Raw genomic sequence first — 7,465 nt, 5'->3', positions numbered from 1 at the left:
TCAGTGCCTGATAGGCCAGTGCTGGTCATGTGGGTGCAGTTTGTGTTTGTGATGTCACTTGTGGCTCAGTGCCTGATAGGCCAGTGCTGTTCATGTGGGTGCAGTTTCTGTTTGTGATGTCACTTGTGGCTCAGGGCCTGATAGGCCAGTGTTGGTCACGTGGGTGGAGTTTGTGTTTGTGATGTCACTTGTGGCTCAGTGCCTGATAGGCCAGTGCTGGTCACGTGGGTGCAGTTTGTGTTTGTGATGTCACTTGTGGCTGAGTGCCTGATAGGCCAGTGCTGGTCCTGTGGCTGCAGTTTGTGGTTGTGATGTCACTTGTGGCTCAGTGCCTGATAGGCCAATGCTGTTCATGTGGGTGCAGTTTGTGTTTGTGATGTCACTTGTGGCTCAGTGCCTGATAGGCCAGTGCTGGTGATGTGGGTGGAGTTTGTGTTTGTGATGTCACTTGTGGCTCAGTGCCTGATAGGCCAGTGCTGGTCATGTGGATAGAGTTTGTGTTTGTGATGTCACTTGTGGCTCAGTGCCTGATAGGCCAGTGCTGGTGATGTGGGTGGAGTTTGTGTTTGTGATGTCACTTGTGGCTCAGTGCCTGATAGGCCAGTGCTGGTGATGTGGGTGGAGTTTGTGTTTGTGATGTCACTTGTGGCTCAGTGCCTGATAGGCCAGTGCTGGTCACGTGGGTGCAGTTTGTTGTTGTGATGTCATTTGCGGATCAGTGCCTGATAGGCCAGTGCTGGTCACGTGGGTGGAGTTTGTGTTTGTGATGTCACTTGTGGCTCAGTGCCTGATAGGCCAGTGCTGGTCCTGTGTGTGCAGTTTGTGGTTTTGATGTCACTTGTGGCTCAGTGCCTGATAGGCCAGTGCTGGTGATGTGGGTGGAGTTTGTGTTTGTGATGTCACTTGTGGCTCAGTGCCTGATAGGCCAGTGCTGGTCACGTGGGTGCAGTTTGTTGTTGTGATGTCACTTGTGGATCAGTGCCTGATAGGCCAGTGCTGTTCATGTGGGTGGAGTTTGTGTTTGTGATGTCACTTGTGGCTCAGTGCCTGATAGGCCAGTGTTGGTCACATGGCTGCAGTTTATATTTGCGATGTCACTTGTGGCTCAGTGCCTGATAGGCCAGTGCTGGTCATGTGGCTGCAGTTTGTGTTTGTGATGTCACTTGTGGCTCAGGGCCTGATAGGCCAGTGTTCGTCACATGGCTGCAGTTTGTGTTTGTGATGTCACTTGTGGCTCAGTGCCTGATAGGCCAGTGCTGGTCATGTGGCTGCAGTTTGTGGTTGTGATGTCACTTGTGGCTCAGTGCCTGATAGGCCAGTGCTGGTCATGTGGCTGCAATTTGTGTTTGTGATGTCACTTGTGGCTCAGTGCCTGATAGGCCAGTGCTGGTGATGTGTGTGCAGGTTTGTTTGTGATGTCACTTGTGGCTCAGTGCCTGGTAGGCCAGTGTTGGTCACATGGCTGCAGTTTGTGATTGTGATGTCACTTGTGGCTCAGTGCCTGATAGGCCAGTGCTGGTCCTGTGGGTGGAGTTTGTGTTTGTGATGTCACTTGTGGCTCAGTGCCTGATAGGCCAGTGCTGGTTTACGTGGGTGCAGTTTGTGGTTGTGATGTCACTTGTGGCTCAGTGCCTGATAGGCCAGTGCTGGTCATGTGGGTGCATTTTGTGGTTGTCAGGTCACTTGTGGCTCAGTGCCTGATAGGCCAGTGCTGGTGATGTGGGTGCAGTTTGTGTTTGTGATGTCACTTGTGGCTCAGTGCCTGATAGGCCAGTGTTTGTCCTGTGGGTGCAGTTTGTGTTTGTGATGTCACTTGTGGCTCAGTGCCTGATAGGCCAATGCTGTTCATGTGGGTGCAGTTTGTGGTTGTGATGTCACTTGTGGCTCAGTGCCTGATAGGCCAGTGCTGGTCATGAGGGTGCAGTTTGTGGTTGTGATGTCACTTGTGGCTCAGAGCCTGATAGGCCAGTGTTGGTCACATGGCTGCAGTTTGTGGTTGTGATGTCACTTGTGGCTCAGTGCCTGATAGGCCAGTGCTGGTGATGTGGGTGGAGTTTGTGTTTGTGATGTCACTTGTGGCTCAGTGTCTGATAGGCCAGTGCTGGTCACGTGGGTGGAGTTTTTGTTTGTGATGTCATTTGCGGATCAGTGCCTGATAGGCCAGTGCTGGTCATGTGGGTGCAGTTTTTGTTTGTGATGTCACTTGTGGCTCAGTGCCTGATAGGCCAGTGCTGGTCATGTGGGTGGAGTTTGTGTTTGTGATGTCACTTGTGGCTCAGGGCCTGATAGGCCAGTGTTGGTCACGTGGGTGGAGTTTGTGTTTGTGATGTCACTTGTGGCTCAGTGCCTGATAGGCCAGTGCTGGTCACGTGGGTGCAGTTTGTGTTTGTGATGTCACTTGTGGCTGAGTGCCTGATAGGCCAGTGCTGGTCCTGTGGCTGCAGTTTGTGGTTGTGATGTCACTTGTGGCTCAGTGCCTGATAGGCCAATGCTGTTCATGTGGGTGCAGTTTGTGGTTGTGATGTCACTTGTGGCTCAGTGCCTGATAGGCCAGTGCTGGTGATGTGGGTGGAGTTTGTGTTTGTGATGTCACTTGTGGCTCAGTGCCTGATAGGCCAGTGCTGGTCATGTGGCTGCAATTTGTGTTTGTGATGTCACTTGTGGCTCAGTGCCTGATAGGCCAGTGCTGGTGTTGTGTGTGCAGGTTTGTTTGTGATGTCACTTGTGGCTCAGTGCCTGATAGGCCAGTGTTGGTCACATGGCTGCAGTTTGTGGTTTTGATGTCACTTGTGGCTCAGTGCCTGATAGGCCAGTGCTGGTCATGTGGCTGCAGTTTGTGGTTGTGATGTCACTTGTGGCTCAGTGCCTGATAGGCCAGTGCTGGTGATGTGGGTGGAGTTTGTGTTTGTGATGTCACTTGTGGCTCAGGGCCTGATAGGCCAGTGTTGGTCACATGGCTGCAGTTTGTGTTTGTGATGTCACTTGTGGCTCAGTGCCTGATAGGCCAGTGCTGGTCATGTGGGTGCAGTTTGTGGTTCTGATGTCACCTGTGGCTCAGTGCCTGATAGGCCAGTGCTGGTCATGTGGGTGCAGTTTGTGGTTGTGATGTCACTTGTGGCTCAGTGCCTGATAGGCCAGTGCTGGTCGTGTGGCTGCAGTTTGTGTTTGTGATGTTACTTGTGGCTCAGTGCCTGATAGGCCAGTGTTGGTCACATGGCTGCAGTTTGTGTTTGTGATGTCACTTGTGGCTGAGTGCCTGATAGGCCAGTGCTGGTCCTGTGGCTGCAGTTTGTGGTTGTGATGTCACTTGTGGCTCAGTGCCTGATAGGCCAGTGCTGGTGATGTGGGTGGAGTTTGTGTTTGTGATGTCACTTGTGGCTCAGTGCCTGATAGGCCAGTGCTGGTCATGTGGCTGCAGTTTGTGTTTGTGATGTCACTTGTGGCTCAGTGCCTGATAGGCCAATGCTGGTCATGAGGGTGCAGTTTGTGTTTGTGATGTCACTTGTGGCTCAGTGCCTGATAGGCCAGTGCTGGTCATGAGGGTGCAGTTTGTGGTTGTGATGTCACTTGTGGCTCAGTGCCTGATAGGCCAGTGTTGGTCACATGGCTGCAGTTTATATTTGCGATGTCACTTGTGGCTCAGTGCCTGATAGGCCAGTGCTGGTCATGTGGCTGCAGTTTGTGTTTGTGATGTCACTTGTGGCTCAGTGCCTGATAGGCCAGTGTTGGTCACATGGCTGCAGTTTGTTGTTGTGATGTCACTTGTGGCTCAGTGCCTGATAGGCCAGTGCTGGTCATGTGGCTGCAGTTTGTGGTTGTGATGTCACTTGTGGCTCAGGGCCTGATAGGCCAGTGTTCGTCACATGGCTGCAGTTTGTGGTTGTGATGTCACTTGTGGCTCAGTGCCTGATAGGCCAGTGCTGGTCATGTGGCTGCAGTTTATATTTGTGATGTCACTTGTGGCTGAGTGCCTGATAGGCCAGTGTTGGTCACGTGGGTGGAGTTTGTGATTGTGATGTCACTTGTGGCTCAGTGCCTGATAGGCCAGTGCTGGTCATGAGGGTGCAGTTTGTGATTGTGATGTCACTTGTGGCTCAGAGCCTGATAGGCCAGTGTTGGTCACATGGCTGCAGTTTGTGGTTGTGATGTCACTTGTGGCTCAGTGCCTGATAGGCCAGTGCTGGTGATGTGGGTGGAGTTTGTGTTTGTGATGTCACTTGTGGCTCAGTGCCTGATAGGCCAGTGCTGGTCACGTGGGTGCAGTTTGTGTTTGTGATGTCATTTGCAGATCAGTGCCTGATAGGCCAGTGCTGGTCACGTGGGTGGAGTTTGTGTTTGTGATGTCACTTGTGGCTCAGTGCCTGATAGGCCAGTGTTGGTCACGTGGGTGGAGTTTGTGTTTGTGATGTCACTTGTGGCTCAGTGCCTGATAGGCCAGTGCTGGTCATGTGGGTGCAGTTTGTGGTTGTGATGTCACTTGTGGCTCAGTGCCTGATAGGCCAGTGCTGGTGATGTGGGTGGAGTTTGTGATTGTGATGTCACTTGTGGCTCAGTGCCTGATAGGCCAGTGCTGGTCATGTAGGTGCAGTTTGTGTTTGTGATGTCACTTGTGGCTCAGTGCCTGATAGGCCAGTGCTGGTGCTGTGGGTGGAGTTTGTGTTTGTGATGTCACTTGTGGCTCAGTGCCTGATAGGCCAGTGCTGCATATGTGTGTGCAGGTTTGTTTGTGATGTCACTTGTGGCTCAGTGCCTGAGAGGCCAGTGCTGGTGATGTGGCTGCAGTTTGTGTTTGTGATGTCACTTGTGGCTCAGGGCCTGATAGGCCAGTGCTGGTGACGTGGGTGCAGTTTGTTGTTGTGATGTCATTTGCGGATCAGTGCCTGATAGGCCAGTGGTGGTTATCTGGGAGGAGTTTGTGTTTGTGATGTCACTTGTGGCTCAGTGCCTGATAGGCCAGTGCTGGTCACGTGGGTGCACTTTGTTGTTGTGATGTCATTTGCGGATCAGTGCCTGATAGGCCAGTGCTGGTCACGTGGGTGGAGTTTGTGTTTGTGATGTCACTTGTGGCTCAGTGCCTGATAGGCCAGTGCTGGTCATGTGGGTGGAGTTTGTGTTTGTGATGTCACTTGTGGCTGAGTGCCTGATAGGCCAGTGCTGGTCATGTGGGTGCAGTTTGTGGTTCTGATGTCACCTGTGGCTCAGGGCCTGATAGGCCAGTGTTCGTCACATGGCTGCAGTTTGTGTTTGTGATGTCACTTGTGGCTCAGTGCCTGATAGGCCAGTGCTGGTCACGTGGGTGGAGTTTGTGTTTGTGATGTCATTTGCGGATCAGTGCCTGATAGGCCAGTGCTGGTCATGTGGGTGCAGTTTGTGTTTGTGATGTCACTTGTGGCTCAGTGCCTGATAGGCCAGTGCTGTTCATGTGGGTGCAGTTTCTGTTTGTGATGTCACTTGTGGCTCAGGGCCTGATAGGCCAGTGTTGGTCACGTGGGTGGAGTTTGTGTTTGTGATGTCACTTGTGGCTCAGTGCCTGATAGGCCAGTGCTGGTCACGTGGGTGCAGTTTGTGTTTGTGATGTCACTTGTGGCTGAGTGCCTGATAGGCCAGTGCTGGTCCTGTGGCTGCAGTTTGTGGTTGTGATGTCACTTGTGGCTCAGTGCCTGATAGGCCAATGCTGTTCATGTGGGTGCAGTTTGTGTTTGTGATGTCACTTGTGGCTCAGTGCCTGATAGGCCAGTGCTGGTGATGTGGGTGGAGTTTGTGTTTGTGATGTCACTTGTGGCTCAGTGCCTGATAGGCCAGTGCTGGTCATGTGGATAGAGTTTGTGTTTGTGATGTCACTTGTGGCTCAGTGCCTGATAGGCCAGTGCTGGTGATGTGGGTGGAGTTTGTGTTTGTGATGTCACTTGTGGCTCAGTGCCTGATAGGCCAGTGCTGGTGATGTGGGTGGAGTTTGTGTTTGTGATGTCACTTGTGGCTCAGTGCCTGATAGGCCAGTGCTGGTCACGTGGGTGGAGTTTGTTGTTGTGATGTCATTTGCGGATCAGTGCCTGATAGGCCAGTGCTGGTCACGTGGGTGGAGTTTGTGTTTGTGATGTTACTTGTGGCTCAGTGCCTGATAGGCCAGTGCTGGTCCTGTGTGTGCAGTTTGTGGTTTTGATGTCACTTGTGGCTCAGTGCCTGATAGGCCAGTGCTGGTGATGTGGGTGGAGTTTGTGTTTGTGATGTCACTTGTGGCTCAGTGCCTGATAGGCCAGTGCTGGTCACGTGGGTGGAGTTTGTTGTTGTGATGTCATTTGCGGATCAGTGCCTGATAGGCCAGTGCTGGTCACGTGGGTGCAGTTTGTTGTTGTGATGTCACTTGTGGATCAGTGCCTGATAGGCCAGTGCTGTTCATGTGGGTGGAGTTTGTGTTTGTGATGTCACTTGTGGCTCAGTGCCTGATAGGCCAGTGTTGGTCACATGGCTGCAGTTTATATTTGCGATGTCACTTGTGGCTCAGTGCCTGATAGGCCAGTGCTGGTCATGTGGCTGCAGTTTGTGTTTGTGATGTCACTTGTGGCTCAGGGCCTGATAGGCCAGTGTTCGTCACATGGCTGCAGTTTGTGTTTGTGATGTCACTTGTGGCTCAGTGCCTGATAGGCCAGTGCTGGTCATGTGGCTGCAGTTTGTGGTTGTGATGTCACTTGTGGCTCAGTGCCTGATAGGCCAGTGCTGGTCATGTGGCTGCAATTTGTGTTTGTGATGTCACTTGTGGCTCAGTGCCTGATAGGCCAGTGCTGGTGATGTGTGTGCAGGTTTGTTTGTGATGTCACTTGTGGCTCAGTGCCTGGTAGGCCAGTGTTGGTCACATGGCTGCAGTTTGTGATTGTGATGTCACTTGTGGCTCAGTGCCTGATAGGCCAGTGCTGGTCCTGTGGGTGGAGTTTGTGTTTGTGATGTCACTTGTGGCTCAGTGCCTGATAGGCCAGTGCTGGTGAAGTGGGTGCAGTTTGTGGTTGTGATGTCACTTGTGGCTCAGTGCCTGATAGGCCAGTGCTGGTCATGTGGGTGCAGTTTGTGGTTGTCAGGTCACTTGTGGCTCAGAGCCTGATAGGCCAGTGTTGGTCACATGGCTACAGTTTGTGGTTTTGATGTCACTTGTGGCTCAGTGCCTGATAGGCCAGTGCTGTTCATGTGGGTGCAGTTTGTGGTTGTGATGTCACTTGTGGCTCAGTGCCTGATAGGCCAGTGCTGGTGATGTGGGTGGAGTTTGTGTTTGTGATGTCACTTGTGGCTCAGGGCCTGATAGGCCAGTGTTGGTCACATGGCTGCAGTTTGTGTTTGTGATGTCACCTGTGGCTCAGTGCCTGATAGGCCAGTGCTGGTCATGTGGGTGCAGTTTGTGGTTGTGATGTCACTTGTGGCTCAGTGCCTGATAGGCCAGTGTTGGTCACATGGCTGCAGTTTGTGTTTGTGATGTCAC

Source organism: Apteryx mantelli, chromosome 20 (genome assembly GCF_036417845.1).
Source record: "Apteryx mantelli isolate bAptMan1 chromosome 20, bAptMan1.hap1, whole genome shotgun sequence".
NCBI classification, from domain to species: Eukaryota; Metazoa; Chordata; class Aves; order Apterygiformes; family Apterygidae; genus Apteryx; species Apteryx mantelli.
The sequence above is the reverse complement of the archived record's forward strand: the minus strand, read 5'-3'. Positions refer to the sequence as shown.